At 43.4% G+C, this 22,442-nt stretch overlaps 1 protein-coding gene and 1 long non-coding RNA gene across 5 annotated transcripts in view; one reads left to right on the top strand and one right to left on the bottom strand.

Moving 5' to 3' along the window:
* SIL1 (SIL1 nucleotide exchange factor) overlaps positions 1–22,442 on the bottom strand; it is a 234,451-nt gene that overhangs the window by 137,392 nt on the left and 74,617 nt on the right. The window lies entirely within an intron of this gene.
* LOC109309933 overlaps positions 8,125–22,442 on the top strand; it is a 20,379-nt gene continuing 6,061 nt past the window's right edge. Inside the window, exon 1 of the long non-coding RNA XR_002101086.1 lies at positions 8,125–8,144. This is a non-coding gene — a long non-coding RNA (uncharacterized LOC109309933). The remainder of the gene's footprint in view (positions 8,145–22,442) is intronic.

Below are 22,442 nucleotides of genomic sequence, written 5' to 3'. Positions count from 1 at the left end.
TAGATATCAGGAGGCGCTACTTCAGTGTCAGGGCAGCTAGGGTCTGGAACCAAATTCCAAGAGAAGTGGTGATGGCTCCTACCCTGGGGGTCTATATGTACACCTTGCTGGGGTCGTTTGACCCCAGTACTCTTTCCTGCCATGGCAGGGGTTGGACTAGATGATCTGCTCAGGTCCCTTCCAACCCTAGAAGGTATGAAACTTCTAATTGTCCTTGACTCCCTTGGCTAACTTAAACTCAGTCGCCACCTTAGCTTTCCTAATCATTTTTCTACAGGTGCAGACCCCTGTTGTATAGATCTCCTTGAGAACTGTCCCTAGCTTCCACTGAGTGCATGCCTCTTTTTTCTTTTTCAAGAGGACTGCAATGTCCCTATTGAGCTAGGGTGGCTTGTCAGCCCTTCTGCTACCCTTCCTCTTCATGGGAACAGTTTTCTTTTGTGCTTCGAGGATCATGTCCTTCAGGAACAACCACTCTGTGTACCCCATTCACCTTCCATCCCTGGTCACGCATCGCCTCCCCTACTAATGCCCTGAGCCTGTTGAAGTCAGCATTTTTGAAGTCCAGGACTTCAATCCTGCTAGTTAATTTGTCAACCTTGCTGCAGACAGTGAACCTGATGAGCTCATGCTCGCTATTGCCCAGGCTACCCTCAATGTTCAAGCCACACACCAGATCATCTCCTTTGGCCAAGAACAAGTATAGGATAGCAGTACCTCTGGCTGGCCCTTGCACTTCCTGGGCCAGAAAGAGCTCCTCAATTACAGTTAGGAAGCTACATGACCAATCCGACGTAGCCAAGCATTCCTCCCAATCGAAGCTGACCTCGTGAAGGAATACCTTGACAGGTTGGATACCTTTGTCAGCCGGCCCTGATGGGTTACACCCAAGGGTACTCAGGGAGCTGGCGAGCATCATAGCTCAGGCCCTGGCACGGATCTTTGAGAGCTCTTGGCACTCTGGTGAAGTGCCCAATAATTGGAAGAAGGCCAACGTGGTGCCTATCTTCAAAAAAGGGAGGAAAGTACATCCAGCAAACTACAGGCCCATCAGCCTGACCTCTATCCTGAGGAAGGTCTTGGAAAAGATTATCAAGGAGGCCATCCTTAACAGACTAGCTGAAGGCAATATCCTGAGGGATACCCAGCATGGGTTTGTTGCAGGTAGGTGTTGCTTAACCAATCTCATTTCCTTTTATGACCAGGTGACTTATCACCTGGACAAGGGGGAAGAGATCGGTGTTGTATACCTCAACTTCAAAAAAGCCTTCAATCTGGTATCCCATGATCACCTCTTGCCTAAACTGGCTAATTGCGGCATTGACATCACCACAATCTACTGGCTGGGGAACTGGTTCCACGGTAGGACCCAGAGGGTGGTGTTCTGTGGGAGCCAATCGTCTTATTGCACTGTGACCAGTGGGGTCCCTCAAGGCTCTATCCTAGGGCCTACACTGTTTAACATTTTCATCAATGATGTGGACATTGGTGTCAGAAGTGGACTGGCCAAGTTTGCCGATGACACCAAACTTGGGTAAAACATCCACACCTGGGAATAGGAAGCTGATCCAGGTGGATCTGGACAGACTCATGAAATGGGCGGACGAGAACCTGATGGTGTTCAACACCGAAAAATGCAAGGTTCTTCACCTTGGGAGGAAAAATCTGCACCATGCTTATAGGCTCAGTAGTGCTACACTGGTTAGCACTACAGATGAAAGGGACTTGGGTGTCATGGTTGACCACAAGATGAACATGAGCCTTCAGTGTGATGCTGTGGCTAGTAAAGTGACCAAAACTCTGGCTTGCATCCATAGATGGTTCTCAAGCAGATCCCGGGATGTCATTCTCCTGCTGTACTCGGCCTTGGTGAGGCAACAGCTGGAGTACCGCGTCCAGTTTTGTGGTTCACAATTCAAAAGGGATATGGAGAAGCTTGAGAGGGTGCAGAGGAGAGGCATACGCATGATCAGGTCAGGAAGACAGACCTTATGATGAGAAGTTGAGAGCAATAGGGCTATTCAGCCTGGAAAAGCGCAGGCTCAGGGGTGATCTGGTGGCCACCTATAAGTTTATAAGGGGTGCTCACCAGGATCTGGGGGAATGTCTGTTCACTAGAGCGCCCCAAGGGATGGCAAGGTCAAATGGTCACAAACTCCTCCATAAACATTTCAGGCTGGACATAAGGAAGAACTTCTTCACTGTCTGAGCCCCCAAGGTTTGTAACAGACTGCTGCTGGAGGCGGTTCAAGCACCCACTTTGAATGCCTTCAAGACACATTTGGATGCTTATCTTGCTGGGATCCTATGATCCCTGCTGACTTCCTGCCCCTGGGGCAGGGGGCTGGGCTCTATGATCCTCCGGGGTCCCTTCCAGCCCATATGTCTATGAAATCTATGTCCGGGTAGTTGAAGTCGCCCATGACAACCAAGTCCCTTGCATGTATAGCCTCTGTCAGTTCTTGAGAGAACTCCAGATCAAGCTCCTCCCCTTGGTTCAGTGGCCTGTGGTAAATGCCCACAGTTAGGTGTCTCTCACTTCACCCCCACTCCCCCTCCCCACCAAATACTTGTGGCTATTGGGACATAAAATTAACATGGGTATACTTTTTTGTTTTGTTTACTAAATATAAGTCAAATAAACATGCTAAATCAGATCATGCTCTATTTAGGGCATTGGAAAATTTTCCAATTCAAAATTTTACAGAAAACCCATGTCTCTGGACCCAAGCAAAACTTCTTGCAGCATTAAATGTCATGGGGGAAACGTGGAAAAATCTCTACATAGAGGTTAAATAGTTTGAATCAGAAACTTTAACCTTAATTGAAATCTACAGTTCCTCAAGGATTAAACAGGGTAAAGGTAAAACAAGTTACAAATAATTAAACTTGAATAGGGGATAGATGGAAGTTTTTGTAAGACCTGGAAAGTAGTTGAAGGCAGACCCAAAGAAATGAAATTCCCTGGCTTTACATCATAGATGTGTGCTTGGGAAAGGAGAGAGATTCCAGCCCCCCACCTCTCAGTTTCCTGAAAAGTTGAGGGGAGGCTCTTACAGTAAAACAAAAACATTTATTTAAATGCTTATTTAGGATAGAATAAAAGGCAAAAACTCCTAGATTCAAGAAACATTGATTAACTTTTCAATGTACATCACAGATGCATTCATTTTGGATTCCAAGGGGAACTCGCTCTCACTAATTCAAGAAAGCATAGTGGATATTTTGAGTTTCTTTAAAAAAAAAAAAAAAAACCACACAAGATGATTAAGTAGGAAAGACAGCATGAGACAGAATGCACAGAACAAAATAAGGGAACATTTGCAAGTTCAATTTGATAACCACATATATAAAAGAATTTAAAAAAAAAAAAAAACCCAAACAGCTAGAGCCACTGAACTATGCCATTAGTTACAGATGACCTAATGGTATCTCAGCCATGCAACTGGTCCAATAAAAGATAATCACCCACAAAAAATTATTGCCTCTTGCATTAATTACAGCTGTAATCTATGAATGAACAAAGCTAAAACATTCCTTGTGAGTAAACCGACCAAGTTACTGAGAAAGATCAGCTTGTGTTCACCAAAAATCTGATTTCCATTAATTCCTTATAAAGTATAGTAAGTAGCATCCCAATATACTTGGGGTCCACATGGGAGATCAGTGTAAAGAAGAGTCAGAGTGAAAGGCACCAGGAAAAAATCCACTGTTTTAGTAACTGGAGCAGCATTTCCTTGGGGGGAGGGGCTGCAGACAGACTCTTCTGCGCAAGGCAAGCCACGCCTACAGCTGAGTGGCCTTGGTAGGTGCAGGATATTCAAACCTACATCAGTTGGGCCTGGACGTCAAAGCAGGCACACGTGTATAGCAGCACGCATGTGCCCTCTGATCCCCCTGACCATACCACACCAGAGCGACCAGTCTCTGCTGGGCAAGGAATCACCAGAGAGGTAAGTGGGGTGAGTGAGGGGCTAGCTGTAGGGGACCTGGAAGGGTTTTCCCACCCTCTGATCCCTATATAGTGGTGGCAGGAGACAGCTGCACTCCCAAGCCATGTGAACAGTCCACACAAACAGGTGCGCTCTTCTGTGGTGTGCCGGAGCTTACCAGGAGTTTGCTCAGGAGGGGCCTGAACTCTAGGTGTCAGCAGCCTCGGACAGAGACTTCAGGTGAGCAGAAGAGGAGGAGTCTTAAATCATAGTAAAGACACGGCATGCAGCCAAGGAGCCTGTCCTGGCGCTGCCTCCTACCCAGGGCTCCTCTGAGGCCTCCATCCAAACAAAGCCCTTGTGAGGGGTTGGCAGCACCCTGGCCCCCTGTCTGCGGGGATTACCTGGCAGGACCTCTGGGGCCTGGAGGGGCCAGGGGTACCAGGGATCCCCTCACCTGTCCCACATGTGCTTGAGGCCCTGGAGGGGCAGGTGAGGGAACTTAGCTCACTGAAGTCCACCCTCCTGAGAGAAATGGAGGGAGTCATCTGTCGCCCGGATCCCATGGTATTGGGGGGGGAGGGGAATGCTGCTTGCCAAGAGCATGGATTTAGAAAGTCTCCACAAGGATTCCTGACCTCATCTGGCCCTCCGACTACTATCCCACGTTCCTCATCCATGTGGGTACAAATGATGCGGCCTGGAGTAGTACAGACTGGGTAATGAGTGACTACATGGCTCTGGGAGCCAGGCTTAGGAGTTCAGGGGTGCAGGTGGTCTTCTCATCTATCCTCCTGGTCAGCAGTCATGGCCAGCATCACAGCAGCTGCATTGGAGAGGTCAACTTACAGCACCAGAGCTGGTGCCATAGTGCAGGTTTTGGCTTCTTCAACCACGATCCTCACTTCTATGAAAGGGGCACGCTGGGATGTGATGGTCTACATCTTTCTTCAAAAGGTAAGCATCTGTTCTCTTGCAGGTTGGCCGATCTCCTACACAGGGCTCTAAACTAGGTTTGTTGGGGGCCAGGGATGCTGAAGACAGAGTGAACCTAGGATCAATGAAGCACAAGCCACATGCTGGAACAGTCCACGTAAGTACCAAGGGGCCCATTAGGCATGAGGACAGTGGGGTACCAAAGGAACCCATCAGGGATCTTAGGTGTCTCTATACTAATGCTAGGAGCATAGGGAAGAAGCAGGAGGAACTCATCATACTACTGCTTGCAAACAAAGATTTTGACCTGGTTGGGTTAACAAAAACCTGGCAGGACCCTACCCACGATTGGGCAGTAGGCATTGAGAGCTATAGGCTGTACAGACAAGATAGAGTAGGGAAAAAGGGGGTAGGCATTGCTCTCTATGTTAAGGAGCAATATATGTCATCAATAATCGAGATGGGATCAGATGAGGGGCAAATTGAGGTACTGTGGGTCAGAATACAAGGGGGTCGAAGGGAAAGAGACTTCGTAGTGTGGGTCTATTACAAACCATCACACCAGGAGGATGAGTTAGACCTGGAATTCTTGAGGCAGCTCTCAGAGGCAGTACACTCAAGGGACATGGTTGTCATGGGTGACCTAAACTACCCTGACATTTGCTGAGAGCAGCAATCAGCTAGATCTGCCCATTCACATAGGTTCTTAACCAGCATACAGGACCTTCATCTAATGCAGGAGGTATATGATCCCACTAGGGAAAATGCCTTAGTGGACTTAGTGCTTGCTACAGGGGATGACCTGGTGGGTGATCTGAAGATAGAGGGTAACCTAGGGGATAGTGACTAGGGGTGTGTGAAGTGGGCCCCATTCAATTTGGATTCAGCCCAAATCAGGAATAGTGATTTGATTTGTCGATTTGGATCTCTGTCCCCAATTCGATTCAGCCAAATCTGAATTTGAAGATTCGATGCTGTTTCAGAGAATCAGTGATCTGAACATAGACAGTTTTAAAAGCTTTTTCCACATATCTTGAGGTAGCAGGGGCAGCTCACAATTGCCATGATGCTGGAGCGCATGGAGCATACCACAGGAGTGCGGGAGGGCCCTCCCTGTGCTCGGCAGTGAACCCAGTAGTGGACGGGAAGCACTTTGGCCAGGGAGCGTGTTGAGGGCCCCACTTGCCCAGCGATTGGCTGCAGGGGGACCCTGAGTGTCCCTCCAGACCCAGGAGGCACCAGTCACTGAGCCGGGAGGGTGCGGGCTCCCCCCCCCCATATGCTCCCCAGCAGACCCAAAAGTGGACTGGAAGTGCTTCTGGTCCACTTCTAGGTCTGCTGTTGAGCACGCTGGGGAGCCCCCCATGCTTCTGTGGGACACTCTATGTGCCCCAGCATTGCAGCACTCATGAGCCACCTGCTACCTAGAGGTACGTAGAAAAAACATGTAAAGCTGTCCTTATGTCTGAATCTCCAAATCGATTCAGACGGTTCTATTTTGATTCAGAGAAATTAAAGGGTCCTCCAATTCAATTCGGATTTGGACATTCGGCCACCAAATCGGACCAAATCTCCGCCAAATCGAATCAGGAACCGAAGCTTCACACAGCCCTAACAGAGCCACCAATTGTTAGAATTCACTATCCAGTGAAAAGGTAGGAAAGATAACTAGTAGGGCAGAAGTGCTAGACTTCAGAAAGACTAACTTTGATGAGCTCAGGGGATTAGTAAGTGAGGCATTGAAGGGCAAGAACACTGGTAAGGTGGGAGTTCAGGAAAGGTGGGCATTCTTCAGGGGAATGATCCTTCAGGCACAAAAGGGGACCATCCCAGTGCATACAAAGGGAGGCAAAAGAGCTAAGAAACGTTTTGGCTGAACAGGGAAATCCAGGAGAGCCTAGGGAGGAAAAGAGTCATACAGACTGTGAAAGCAGCGGGTAACCATCAAGGAAGAGTATACCTGCTTGGCTTACACTTGCAGGGAATCAGTTAAGGAAGGCCAAAGCAGAAATGGAACTCAGGCTGGCTACAAAATTCGACACAACAAAAAGTCTTTCTTTAGATACATAGTGAACAAAAAGAAGATGCATAGTAACAAAACAGACTAGGACAATTGGTAACAGATAGGAGAGGCAAAGCTGCACTCCTAAATGAGTTCTTTGCATGTATTCTTAAACATGGATAAAGACATATCTCCCAAAGATGGTACAGAAAGGCACAAGAGGGACTCCAACCCACCAACAGTTAGTGCTAACCTAGTGAAGGGACATTTGAAAGGGCTGGACATGTTTAAGTCAGCAGGCCTGGACAATCTTCATCTAAGGGTGCTGAAGGAATTGGCCAGTGTCACTGCAGAACCACTGGTGAGGTTGTTTGAGCATTCATAGCACTCAAGATGGGTCCCAGAGGACTGGAAAAAGGTGGCCCCTATTTTCAAGAAAGGGAGAAAGGATGATCCAGGTAACTATAGGCTGGTTAGCATCACCTCTATCCTTGGGAAAACCCTGGAAAAAATTATTAAAGATCACATCTGTGGGAGCCCAATAGGAAAAATAATGCTGAAGGGCAACACCAGCATGGTTTCATAGCAGGTAGATTCTTCCTGACTAACCTTGTTTCTTTTTATGACCAGGACACAAAATGCTTAGATGCAAGAGTTGAGGTAGATTTCATCTACTTGGATTTTAAAAAAGCCTTTGATAGAGTCGCATCCCATTCTTATAAACAAATTAGGCGATTGTGGCATAGATTCCTAAACAGGTGGAGAATTGGCTTATGGGGCGCACACAGAGGATGGTAGTGGATGGGTCATTTTCGACCTGGAAAAACGTGGAAAGTGGAGTTCCCCAAGGTTCGGTCCTTGGACCAGCGCTGTTCAATATCTTCATCCGTGACTTGGATGAGGATATGAAAAGCACTCCATCCAAATTTGTGGACGACACCAAATTACGGGGCAAAGTAAACACGCTGGAGGGCAGGGAGCCGATTCAGGTAGGCTGGGAATGTGGGCAGAGCAGAATAGGATGCAGTTTAACAAGGATAAGTGCAACGTGCTACACCTAGGGAGGAAGAATCACCAACATACCTACAGGCTGGGACTTGATTTTCTAAGCAGCACAGCAGCAGAAAGGCATCTCAGAGTCATAGTTGACTCCAGAAATTAACATGAGTCGCCAATGTGACAAAGTGATAAGTTTAGCCAGCTGCACTCTTGTATGCATTAGGTGCATCATAAGCAGATCTAAGAAGGTGATACTTCCCCTCTATGCAGCATTGGTAAGACCCGCAGCTGGAGTACTACGTCCAGTTCTGGGCACCGCACTTCAAGATGGAAGTGGATAACCTTGAGAGGGCTCAGAGGAAGACTACTCATATGGTTATGCGCCTACAGGTAAAGATCCTATGAGGAGAGATTGAAGGATCTGAATCTCTTCAGCCTCCGCAAAAGGAGGCCGAGAGGGGATCTTGTGGCTATCTACAAATTCATTGGAGGGGTAAGGGGACAGCAAGGAATAGCGAACACTGTTTACCAGGGCACCCCTTGGGATTACTAGGAACAATGGCCATAAACTGATAGAGTGCAGATTTAGATTAGACATTAGGAAAGATGTCTATATGGTGAGGGTTGCCAAAATCTGGACTGGGCTTCCAAGGGAGGTGGTGCTCTCCCCTAGCTCAGAGATCTTTAAGAGGAGGCTAAACAAGTACCTAGCTGGGGTCATTTGACCGCAGCGCTCTTTCCTGCCTAGGGCAGGGGGTCAGACTCAAATGTTCTACTGAGGTTCCTTCCAACCCTAAAAATGTAAGAAATTCATGAAATAATCAAAAGGCACAAATGTAAAATCATGTTTTAAAAATCTAATTTACCACTACTGAACAACTGCAGGATTGGATCCAAGATCTACATATTTTTGGCGTAAGTACTGAAAACACACACATGACCTAATCAACACAATACAAATAGTCACAAAGCCATGCAGATATGGAGAAATGGACAGAAATTATAATTAGCCTTCAACTACCTGAAGGGGGGTTCGAAAGAAGATGATGGAGCTAGACTCTTCTCAGTGGTGAGATGACCAAACAAGGAATAATGGTCTGAAATTGCAGCAAGGGAAGTTTAGGTTAGATATTACGAAGAATTTTCTCACCAGGAGGGTAGTAAAACACTGGAACAGGATACCCAGAGATGTGGTGGAACATCCATCCTTGGAGGTTTTTAAGACCCAGCTAGACAAAGCCTTGACTGGGATGATCTAGTTGGGGATGGGCCTGCTTTGAGCAGGCGGTTGGACTAGATTACCTCATGAGGTCCCTTCTAACCCTAATTTTCTATGATTCTGTAATTATGGACACTGGCTATATGGAAACATACTTCTACGCAGGGAAATGACACTTCACTTCTGAGGAACATTTAATCAAGGCAGGCAATCTGGATGCAGATTGAATCAGTTGTCAAAAAGAATAATTTTAAAAGCACTGAAAAGCAACTGCTTTCCCAGTAGAGGCGGAACAGACTACTAGCCTTAAATCAGACTGAAATTTTAGTGAGAAAAATCGGATAAAGTACAAGAGGGGAAGAGATAAATTTGAAGATGCATTGAGCTTTTTCTTAGATTACACCGATAGGTCATGGTCCACATTCATGATTCATGTATGAAATTCTGCAACATTATTCCAGAAGGGAAAAAAATTCTATAGAGGGCCTGACCTTGCCCAGCACACAGAGCATGCTGGGCATGGCACCTGCGAGTACAGATGATTGTGTTCCTGTGTTAATAGCAGTACATTGTTACCTGGAGATAGAAACAAGGACTAAGAAAGTAATTCAGGACTAAGAAATTTAGAGCTAAGGCCATCATTACACAAGGATAAGACTGTCTCAGACATCCCCATTCTTCACTCCTATTTCCATCCCATGTTCTTAACAGGAGAAGAGATAAAAGGCGCTGGAGACCTTCTAGAGCTCACGGCAGAGGATTCTAAAGCGTAATCAAAAAGCTTGTTCTTTCCACTGAGGCTCAGATCCCTTATGCTCCATTTCCCAGCACAAAGCAAGGGAAATGCAAGGTTCATGGGGGCCAGGAAGAAAGAGTACAAACTAGATTTGACTCTGGTAAGCAGTCACCTGAGAGGAGGGAATCCCAAGTTCTTGTCTTTTGGTGCTCTCTCCTTCTGCTCAATGAATTCCTTCCTTTCTGCGGCCCAGCTGTAACAGGAGGAAAGGGAAGAACTCCTTCCCCAATCTGATGTACAGCTCAGGCGTGAGTACACTCTGAGGAAGAAAAAGATGAGACTCTGAACCTCCTCAAACTGAGGAGGGTTTGAACCACTGAGTTAAGCATTATACAGGCATAGTATATAAAAAGGTGGACGCCACGACCTCCTCCCTTCACCTGTGATGTAAAATATAAAATAGCTATAACTGCCTTTTGTAGGTCACAATTTTAGTTAAGTGGACTTTCAGTGGCCATGGCTCATTTAAGGGAGCTAGTGTCCTTTTGGAAACCTGACCCTAAATTGTTTAAGATGTTTTTGGATTTTTTACTCATGATCTGCTACTGTAAATATAACAACATTAGGAACTGATCACAAAGCAGAAAGAAAGAAGCTGAAATGTGCATGTAAGGTTGTCTGCTCCTTTGGTGCAATCTGGTGCATTCCAGGTGGCAGAATATTTGCTTTGCCAAAACACCTTTGTGATCCAGAGCCAAAAAGTCCTCCCAGCTCAAAGGGAGGTTCAACAGAAATTCATCATTTCTTAGAGGACTGAAGTAGTAAAAAGCCTCCTTGGCCACTCCTGAGCATTCCTCTTCCACTCAAGCACAATGGAAAACATGCAAGTTAACCTCGAAGGCCTTTTTGAAGCACTTTAACAAAGCAATACAGTCAAGGTTTGCTTTAAGTAATCTTTTAAAGAAAAGATGAAAAAAGGAGTTTTGCCCTAGTAAAAACTGAACAAGGGCTTCAGAACTTGTCTGTAAATCCACCTAATTCCTGAGGAATCTTGCAGCTGTGCTTGTGACATGAAAATCTTGACAAAAATGATGGATGTGAGTCACAATGATGCATTCAGACTGAACCATTATTGGCATACTCTTGTGCTGAATGTGCTCCTCCCAACTGGAGCACCAGTGCTTCCCTGACAGTACCATCCTGAATTAGACATGAAGGAGGCTGAGGCTTAACCCTAGACTAAGTAAAATCACCACACAGCAAAAAATATACAATTTTTCCAGAACATTATGGGAAAAAAACACAAATTAAGGCTATAATAAACTTTTCAAAATTAGATGAAGCAAGTATTTTTATGAAGCAAAAACCCCAATTTGTTCATTCCAATTGCTAATCTAAAAAATTCAGTCTTCAGCAATGGTCTGTGAATCAGTGAGGTGCTACAATAGTTATGTTCCATTCTGAAAACGGCCAATCCATTAGCCATGTGCAGCTCACGGGTCTCTGAGGATAAAGAATTAGGCAGCAGACCAGGAGGAGTCACACTGGAGAGACTGCCCTTGCGGGAAAGCTAAGCAGAACACAAAGCTTTGGGGAACAAAGTTTGGAGAAGAAAGATGAAGAAGCTTGGGTCAAATCACTTGTTGCACAGAACAAGAGACTGGCTGGTTCAAGCACAAAGGATGGTATGAATAGTGCATAGTCACAAGTCAGAGAGGATAGCAAATCATATGCATAAGGAAAGGTAACTGAGTGAGTAGACTACCTGGTATGAGGACTCGTATGGAGAAAAGAAGAAGGGACGACAGCTAGTGGCCATAACCCCATTACTTTTCAGAACACTAAACATCTGCAATGCCCCCTGAGACTATCCAGGTTTTCATATTTGCTATTATTAGCCTGAAACATTTTCTGTCAACTACCACAACAGATTATGATAATTCCACAAGATAGATTCCCTGTAGATAAGGCAGTGAGTTCCTTTTTTAAATACCTGGAAGCAAGGCATTTGATCTAGTATAAATGAATCTTTTAAAATTAAATTTACCTTCATGCAAATCTGCAATGACCTAAAGAAATGGAATAAACTTTATATTTCCTTGATTGTACACACCAGGTTTTATGAAAATTAAACATATCCTTATGGTTTAACTATGTATTTCATGTCTGACTATTGCCGGCACTAACATAAATATTTCAGACAGTTGCACAAAAATACTTTAGAGTTAGGTTTGGGTCAATAATAAACTACAGGGATTCAGATGGATTCATTATTTCAGTAAAACTATTGGAAAGCTTTGGCTAACCTTAACATGTCCTTAATGTGTCCTACTTAGTGGCACAGGCAAGATCCCCGTCTGATTGGTGTAATACAAGACCTACAAATATACCCAACCAGCCTAATGCTGTCTCCCATCAAATCACTTTTGTCTGGATGACAGGCTGTGGCACAGAGTTCTTGGTAACTGAATCCTTGTAATTTTCCAACTTATCATAAGAAAGTTTGAGCAGAACCTGCAGCTCAACATATAGAAGCCTACTCCTTCTCCTAACATCTCCTTTTCTCAAAAAAGAAATCTGTGATCTCTTACAAGAACAGGCATGGCTCATTCAGTGGCTAAACATATTCAAAGCTGTAGAAGCCAAATGCCTAAAATATGGAACATGTACAGGGTATTTTATACCCCCAAGGATTCATTCTTGACAATAAAAATCACAGGGGATCTAAATTTGCAGGAGCAACTTCTGTAATTATACCCATAATGTGAACACATCTTTTGAGAGCTAGGTTTCTGAATATTTAAAAACTCAAGCAAATACAAAATTAGATAGGGGCTGACCCCTTTATTTCATGCAAAAAATGCAAGACATGGATGCATGAACAACAGAGCTATCTGGCCAGGACAGTTTGAAACCCCTTTGAAGCTAAACCCTTAGGAGGTTTAGCTCTATCAGAGTATCATTAGCTCCCTGCTGAACTTAAAAAGGCTTTCATACCTTACAGAAGGAACAACACCAGCATGCTCAATCAGCCTCCACCAACTCTCCCTTACAGGTCAAGCAACTATGACAATCAGGCACAGGCAGGACACCAATACAACACAAGTTTTACCACTGTGAGATTGGGTAGATAAAAGTGCAGTCAAAATGCTCCAACCCAAAAATCAGGGGGTGAGAGACAGGCTGGTGGGAGTGAGGAGGGGTGAAGGGAGATGTAGCAGGTAAAAGTGGAGAGGTATCTGGGGAGTTGCATGTCAGGCAGGTTATAATGCGTCTCAAATCCAATTGTCTATATTTAATCCATGTTTTTTTGTATCCAGGAGGTTGATGAAGTGAAGTTCATAGGCTCATCTCTGAGAAGTGATTTGTAAGTTCCCTTTGAAGATTAGAACTGAGAGACTGGAGAGAGTGCTTTTCTTGTGAGAAATGCGCCCCCCCCCCCAGGTAATTGGGTATTCTCGTCTTTAATATATTTCCGGTGTGCATGGGGGGCAGTGCCTGCCGTGCTCCCAGCTCCGCTCCCGGCCGTGCCGCCCGCAGCATCTGCTATTTCCGGTGTGCATTCATTCTGGTGCACAGTTGTTGTTTGGTCTCTCCTATGTATTTTTCATCAGGGCATTTGGTGTCTTGGATGAGATATATTACATTTCTGGAGGTGCAGCTGTATGATGCAGGGATGCTGATGGCTCTGTTGTGGGGTGTAGTAATTGTGGGGGTACTGAAGATATGTTGGCAGCTTTTGCATTTTCTGTCTTGGCATGGTCTGGATCTATTCAGTGTGTTTTGGGCTGGAGGAAGTTTGCTTCTGGTGATGAGGCTACCAAGGTTCAGTGCTTGTTTGAATTTACAAAACACTTTTCACAGATGAGCCTATGAACTTCACTTCATCAACCTTCTAGATACAAAAAACTCATGGACTCAATATAGACATTGGATTTATGACACACTATAACCTGCCTGACATCTGACTCCCCAGGTACCTCTCCACTTTTACCTGCTACATCCCCCTCCCCCACTTCCCAGCCTGTCTCTTACCCCCTGATGCCTCAATTTACATGTTCACTGACTGCGCTTTCTTGCATGCATACCAGCCTCTGGCTTCTTTACTATTCATTCCATCCAGGAAGAGCACACACACCCCCCCCCCCAAATGCAGATGCTTCCTCAGCCTGACAATGGGTTTTTAAACCCAAAAGCTTACTAAGATATATTTCTCCAACTATTCAGTTGGTCTAATAAAAGATATCAGATTGACCCAAAGGACCTTGTCTGCCCATGTCCTTAGACCAACATGGCTACAACCTACATCCCTTAACACACACAAGTGATACAAGTTTTGCTTTCAACAGTTTGAGGACCCGTATCACAGAAACTCCTGCACTTATCTCCCTGAAACTTGGCATGCTTCATGCCCTCAGAAGGGGCTACCATCCCTGCTGTTGTAATTTTTTTTGCAAAATCGGATAAAACACTTACAGGTATTTTAGCGTTTCCCATTAAGGTCTATGGATGAGTTTCGAAATCACCACCAAATCTCCGAATCTGAATCAAATCAGGACAGTGACTCAAATCACCAAATTGAATCACTGTCCCTCTGAATTGGCTGAATCCAAATCTAATACTTGCCACTTCACACAGGCCTAGTGCCTACGTAATGTTATGTAATATAATAGCGTGTGCTTATTTCAGCTCTTGCCATGGGGAATTTTTTGTTGCAAGACTTGAAACCTAAATAGGACAGTCTACTCCATCATCTATTACCACTATGAAAACTAAGAAACCTTCCTGGTCAGTAGGTAACCATGCTGCCCAACCAACCAGAAGGAAGCCTTCCTTTGGTTTGGCCACCAGAAAGTATGCTTAAGTTCCCCTTGAATGGGCACTGATCTTTGCCAATCAAACAACCTGAAAAAACCCAAGCCTGTACTGTCAGGTTATTGTTGGGCCCAAACTCTAATTAAAGATACCATAAAACCCCCTGCCTCCTATACTATACAAACTCTCATCTTCTTTCCTAATTAAATAACTGATGGCATTTATTCTTCCAATAAGTGACTTAAACTTAGGACAGGAAGCTCAAAAAAGATTTTCATCAGAACCATCATACATACACTATAGAGAGGTGCAATTACTTAGACAGAGCTTCAGTAGAGACGGGCCTTGAAAACTCTGCAAAGATGCTTTTCAAGCAACACATGAGTTGCTCTGGAGGTACTGGAAATGTAGTCCTAGAACCTCAGCACTTGCATGGTCTCTGAATGCAAGTTCTGAATATAGGTTCTCGATGAGCAAAAAAGAATTTCTTCACGCATCCCTTAGTCTCCTACCCACCAAAAACCTTCCCTTCAGACGTATCCTCATAGATCACAAATTATCTTTGAGAAGTATGGAAGTGTGTGCCTTCATCTACATAAAGAAATAAAAGGTGAGCATATGGACCATAACAGATGTAAAATTGTTACCTTTTAGTTAAAGTTACCTCTATGCATGCATGCATGCATACATACACTGAGGAATGACATAAAAATAAAACTATTTAAAGTCTAGAAATAAACTATTAAAGCAACAGAGATAAAAATTCAAGAGAATGTGTGCATGTGCCATGTATATGAATATGCATATTATTGAACTGCTAAAGCATTTACGTGAAAGTTATAATGAAAGATTTTGACACTAGATAAATAAAACAGTCCAATCTGTCAATTAAACTTTTTTAACAGCTTAGTAAACACTAATGTTTTTGTTCTACCACCCAGGGAAAAGGAGAAAAAACAACATAATACAGCTGTCCAGACACTAAAAGGGCTGTGTAGTAGCTTCAGTTAACAGCTCCTCAAGAGAAGGGCAGGACTAGAGAGTGAAATTAATTGTCACTGGACATTGAAGAGAAAGGAGGGCTTGAGCTGAGCCAGTGGAGTCAGGGAAGGTACATGTATTTTCCTAGAATCTATAGGTTTCTGGAAGTTAGAGAAGGTACCTGGTAACATGGATCTATACAAAGCTGACTATCACATCTACTCTTCACACAACTGTATTCACAAAGTGTTTACGTCTCATCTTAACAGTAATAAATGTGAAAGCAGGTGATCAATAATGTAAATGGACAATTAGTGTTGATTGATTTCCAAAGGTTATGAATTTTTCATTCAACATGTCTGATGTTGAAGGAAGCAGTAGGAAACAAATAGCTGACAGGACTGAAAAAATGAAACAAGATAATTATTCTTCTAAAGTAAAGCATAAGCATTGTCCAGAGTTGTGAAGTTTCATGCTCCTCTCAAAAGAGCAGAAAAATCATTCTCTTTCAATTTTCCAAGATTGCCAAGTATGAAACTGTATTATGAAAGTAAAAGAGCAGAACATTAATGAGTCTGGTGATCTTGCAAGCAAGATAGTTCTCATGCCATCATGGTCAATGAAACATAAGCATAATGGTAATTCAAGTCCTTGCTTCTGGCCTCCCAGCAGCTCTTAAGTATCAGCTTCATTCAGGAGTAGTTTTTGCTCGCTTCAAACACCCCAAAATGGCAAAAGAATGATCTGTAATTATGCCATTAACACGAATAAAAGGCAAAAAGCTGTCCTTAGGTATGCTAACAGCATCACCCTCTCCCCTCAAGGTGGCTTTCAGCTCACAGGACTATTGCAAATGAATGAGGAAAAGGAAAATTAAACTTAAAAAAACCCCCAAAATACAAAACCAGCACTGACATTCATGGAACAGATCATGACAATAAGCATCCATGCAGAGAAATGTTTTCTTAACTATTAAATAATAAGTTGTCACAAGGTTCTTAAAGATACCACGCAAAACTGCAGAGAGAAAACGCATTTTAAAAAAAAAAAAAATAGATCGTCTTCATCATGTATTCAGATGTCAAAAATGAAATGAAGAAAATAAGAGACACTCAGATGCAAGCTGCTTAAGCTTTTAAGCACAGATGCCCAGCATACTATTAAAACTCGATTCAGAAAAATACATATAATGCCTAGTGCTAAACTACACTGTGGGGTTTCAAAAGCTGTTCTGTAACCACTAGCAGGCTCGTTGTCGATTGACAAAAAAATGGAAGGCTGACCATGCAACTTCCCAATGACACTCGGTGGAACTTCCAGCATTCTGCCAAACAACTAATACGGTGCAGTTTGCACTCGCTACTTAGTCTCTGAAGTGCCACCCTGCCCTGCCTGTCTGACTAACACAGCTAATTACCTCTCTCTCTAGTTTGCACGAAGTACATGGAGGACCTTGATCAAAATATAGAACAGGCTTTATGCAACCACAGACCTCCTCTACAGAGACACCCTATTTTACACAAAATCAGGCAAAGGAATTTGAAGAAATTTGACAGATGAGAGGCTTATGACATTGTTGCAGTCTCAGTGGTGATCCAGTCTGATGTAAATACCAAAGAACTAGAAACACCCTACAACAAAAATCGGACAGGTGAGGGTGGAGGATATCAAAAAAAACTATAGTACCCTAATCCAATAGTCAGAGGCTTCTTAGAATAGAAAGAAAAATACAAAGAAACAGCACTACAACTGAGGTAAAATAATCCTGTGCCCCTCTAACAAATAAAATGAAGATCCCAATTTCTAATTAAAATGGTGTTTGTCCAGGAGGCTTTCACAGTTTATTGCATCAAAATGGAGGGCTGTGGGAATAAATGCATGTTTAGCCAGAACAGAAGAATGAAGAGGTGTGACCATTTTTAAAAGACCTGCAGTCCCATACACCCAACTCAGCATCAAATCAAGCACGTTTTTAGCATGTGCTGAATAGTTTGATTAAAAATGAGTATAGGCTCAAGCGCTGGCAAAGTAAGTAACTAAAACCATATCAATGTAAAAGTAGAGACAAAAGAGCGGGACAGCTAGAACTAACAACTTGAATGTATTCTTCCTCTTCTACTTGCAAAAGCACAAGCTCTTCGTATCAGACAAGGCATGCATTTTTTTAGGCTCGAGGAATAAATCTGCTAACAAAGTAGATCACACAGCACATGCAGAGTGTTTCCATTCAGAAAAAAAATTGGGATAAAGCGATAGTTGGAATATTTTGAATGGCTTTTTTTCAGGGTGGGGAAGCCATAAAACAAACTTACTTATGTAATATACAGTTCTAACTCAGAAACAAAGACACATACTCACCTGAAAAATGGGGATCTGTAATGACAAGACTTGAAGGGAGCCAATGCTTAAGCCATTTACAACTGTAATCTGAAATTCTTTCCTAAGGCATGCTGTGAATACTTATAAGCTCCCCGCTTTCAGAAACTCTTTCTGCATGTGCGTAATAAGATATTGCTAAAGAATAAAAGCATAACAAAATACCCAAGCAACAAAGAAGTCACTTCTAAACAAAAACAGCAATGACATTTATAATAACTTCAAGTATATACATATTTTACTTCAACAAAGGTGGTGGGAACCTGCCAGTCTGAATACTGAACAGGAATACAACAGCACTTCCATACATACTAGTACAAAAACTGAATATAAATACACACTGTAGCTTTGAAAAATGTAAGAGCTTTTTCAAGACATTTATGTTATAGAAAGATTTACATTTGGAAAAAAAATCATTTAGCTATATCAGGGTTAAACCTCAAGACAAATGAATCCCATAATGATTCTTCTGCTGATAATACTGAACGCTAGTATAGCTCTTCTTAAATTCAAAGTACTTTATACAAATTAATTTATCTTTATTTCATCCTTCTGAGGTGAGAAAGCATCATCTCCACATACACACAAGGAGTCCAAAACTTAAAGGAGTTCAATAACTTACTGACACTAATTCTGCCAATTCTAATAATTACCTAAAATGAATATGCTCTTAAACAAAGGCTTGTCTCCATCCAAGCACTTCCTCCCTGCCTGGTGGAAAGGACCTGGTACTGTAATAAAAAAGCTGGGGTTGTGTTATCTCAGTCAAGTTTATATGTGAATTATAGCTCAGCTTGAGTCTACAGTGAAGTTGTGGGGGGAAAAATTCACCCAGAAATGTCTTTTGAAGACTTCAAAAGAAATTTAGAATAAATATGGAAAGTTTATTTCTGTAGCCTGCTACATTGTTCTCATTTTTCTTGAAGATGACCGAATACTTCTATATCAAAACACAAATATATTTATATTGTATTGCTTTGGTAATTTTTATGGCCTAACAGAACTGATAACCTACTAAGTTTGTAGGAAGATTAGTGCAACTTTGAAGGTGTTGCACACAAAAATATGTGCATGGAGGGTAGATTTTAAAACAGGTATTCCAAAAAGTGGAGGGGGGTTTTTTTGTTTGTTTTTGTTTGTTTGGGTTTTTTTTAAAGTTCTGTCCAAAAGGCAAACTCAGATTATGGCTGCTTTCCCTAGTAATTTTTTTTCATAATGGCCAAGTACAGACATTCAAAAGCATTAGGGGGAGGTTATAATAGATTCAAAATGGCTGCCCGATATCAGGTAAGTCACGATGCGGGGGCTAGCTAGGAGGCTGCGGGTACAGCAGGATGGAGGGGGATTGGAGGTTGGCACAACCTGCATGTGGGGTACGGGGGGGCAGGCACCACCTGTGGGAAGTATGGGAGGCAGGCAAGACTGGTGGGTGGCATGGGGGGGTAGATGCAACTCCTGGGTGGGATGGGGTCTCCCCCAGCAAACCTACACCTCCATTCCTCCCACCCCTCCCCCCACCAGGACTTACTTGGCTCCAGCACTAGTGAATGCTGATAAAAGCGCGAGATGGCAATTGAGAGGGCTGGCGGGCAGGGGGTGGGGGAAGGGATGCAAAGAGAGACTAGTGTGGGGGGAGAAGGGGAGTGAAAAGACCAGCCCTGGGGCTTGGGCCAGTAGCTGGGTTTTTCCAGCCCCTTGGCTACGCAGAGGAAGTGGGCAGAAGATCCATGCACCAGTTTGACATAAAATTGAGCAAGTCTGATACTACATAGAACCCACTTTATGATAAACCTGGATTGGCAATTTTTAGACCATTTTGTGTTCATGGAACTTCTGTACAGTTACAGGTTGAGACTGATTGGTGCTCACTGAGACAGCACCAGGATGAGCCAAGTTTAAATCAGGTGGCCATTTTGAACCTGATTTGACCTGCCCAAATGTTTGTAATTACCCAAAGAAAACAAAGTTCATCTACAATTTTCTAATGGTTGTGAACAAAAGCAAACAGCAAATCCTATCAAGGAATAAAAGCAAAGACCAGACATATGCTCTTGACAAGCTGACAAAGTTTTGGCATCTATATTCTAAGGAATATATTCCCCCCTCAGTTGATGCTGATATTATTACTATACATGCAACAAAAAGACTCCTGAAAGAATAAGCATAAAATCTTTATATAAAATTAGGCCACTCTATCATCTTTACTAAAAAAACCCCTCAAAACCCCAAACACTTAACACCCAAAATGTGCCCAAGTAGAGATTCCTGCCACAGCTACACATCACAACAGGCCACTGTAGCAAGGGCTAGGGCCAGAGCCAAGCCCCTGCTATTCTCCCAAATAGCTGACAGTGCCAGCATGAAGCTTACTGGGATGGGTCTGGGTGAGCAGCACATCCCCCGTGTGCTGGGGAAGAGGGTCCAGGGAAAACCTGGGAAACAGGCAGGCCCTGGGGACATGAGAATGTGAACCCCAGGGAGCCTGCACCTACTGCCCTGGAGAGAGAACCAGGCAGTTTAAAAGAAGATGCCAAAGAAAGGCTTGGTGTTAAGTATCCCCCACAGCAGGAACCAACCAGAGAGACTGGGAGCTGTGAAGATTTAAGAAGAGATCCCAGCCAGCTGGACTGTCATGAGCAAGGCTCACCCATGCCTTCCCAGAAATATAAGTAAAAGCAGATGGTGGGATACTGTGAGCAAAGCCCTAGAGACAGAACTAGATAGGAGATATCCCCATAGGATGGCAGGCAGAGGCCCACCAGGTAGAGGGAAAATGTGGACCCACCAAGAGAAGCAGGGGTCTAGAGGAAATTGAGATAGCCAGAGCAAAGAAGGAATTTACACAGCATGCCAAGGAGAAGGAGAGCAGGGTATAAACTGGATGGTGACAGCCTAATTAAGCCATCAGAACTGGGAAGAAACAATAGTGATCATTTTTTTTGTGAAGGAATTTGAAGAATTGGAGGCTGAGAATAAGAAATTCCCCTTTGATTTTACTTTCCTTCTGAAAACAAAGAGAGCTGGAGAGAAGGATTCCACATGGGTTTGATTTATGGTTAAGCAGGACTCTATATCCTGCACCTGGGGTCTTCAAAGCAATTAAGTTTGTAAGGCCTGAAGTAAGGCCAGGAAGAGACAGAAAAGAGTTAATTTGATCCACGTATAATTACAGAAACTGAATCCCACGAAGGAAGGCACAGGGACAATGACAAAGAGAAAGAAAGGAGAGAGGGCGTCCACAGGGATAACCTGATATCCAACTCAAGGAGAGATTCAGCCAGAAAAAGAGGCGGCCAAGGAGCTGTGGGTTAAAGAGCTCAGCAGAGCCTAAGAAGGGACTTTACTAGGCATCCCCCATTCCAGATCAACGGGGAGTATTTACCATCAACCCAAGAGGAAATGGGCAGGGTGTAGGGGAGGTGTAGCCATACAGAAGACCAGTGACCCTGTCAGACTGAACTTCACTGAAAGAATCATCCATCCTCCCAAATATAAATTTTACCATCAAGGCATGGCAGATGAATGGGAGGATGAGACAGAGGTCAGTGGAATTCCAGCATGGCAGTGGGATGGAGGTACATACCTGCTCACAGCCACAAATGGCATCCAGCATAAAAATAGGCTAATTTATGTTTTTTAAATTCTTTTTACTCTGTGGAAATCCACTGGTTGTTATTGTAGATTTGCTAGCTGTGAAATCACTCCTGCATGTGTAAAATGACTCAGACTGTTACAATATGACAACTCCAGCACCCTGGAAGATTCAGATGAGTTTTATGGAAAATTCAGGAAGAATCTTTTTTAAAGCTCACTCAAGATAAGATGCATACCAGAATTAAGCAAGATGCCTTTTTTTTCCCCCTAGAACAGAAGTTTCAGATATAAGAGAGTCTCAAACTGAACTTCAACTACAAATGCATTAGAAACTCTTCAAAAAAAAAAAAACTGTGCAAGGTGACATTACTACTCTAAAAGACAAGTTTGCTACCAAGTAATATTTAAAAAAGCCACAAAAGAGCACAGGATACCAGAACAGTGCGTGCCAATGAATATTATAAAATCTGTCTCTTGACAAGTGCGCAAAAAAAGAAAGGGCTCCTAAACGAGTGATAGAGGCACATCACCACCTATCTACTTAACTGACAGTCCGTTAAGTTTGTTTCGGTGAACTGGAAGTGCTTCAGCAGCAGTTCCCATTGAAAACTGATTTTGTAGTGATCTTCTCACCTTAACTGGGGCTGTCTACAAGAGACCTCTCTGTTTGAAGCCCAAAAATGAAGTTGGATTCTATGGAATTTTTTAGTTTCTATGAAATTTTTGTTAGAAATATTATTGTTAGGAATGCATAATGAATATAGAGTGTCATTGAAACTGCACGGTCTGCAGTTTCTGCCTCATATCTGATAAAGGGAAACACTATCAAAAACCCATTGTGCTAAAAAGTAA

This window comes from Crocodylus porosus, unplaced genomic scaffold (assembly GCF_001723895.1).
Source record: "Crocodylus porosus isolate Cpor-Errol unplaced genomic scaffold, CroPor_comp1, whole genome shotgun sequence".
In the NCBI taxonomy this organism is placed as follows: Eukaryota; Metazoa; Chordata; order Crocodylia; family Crocodylidae; genus Crocodylus; species Crocodylus porosus.
This window is presented reverse-complemented; position numbering and strand designations above follow the sequence as displayed.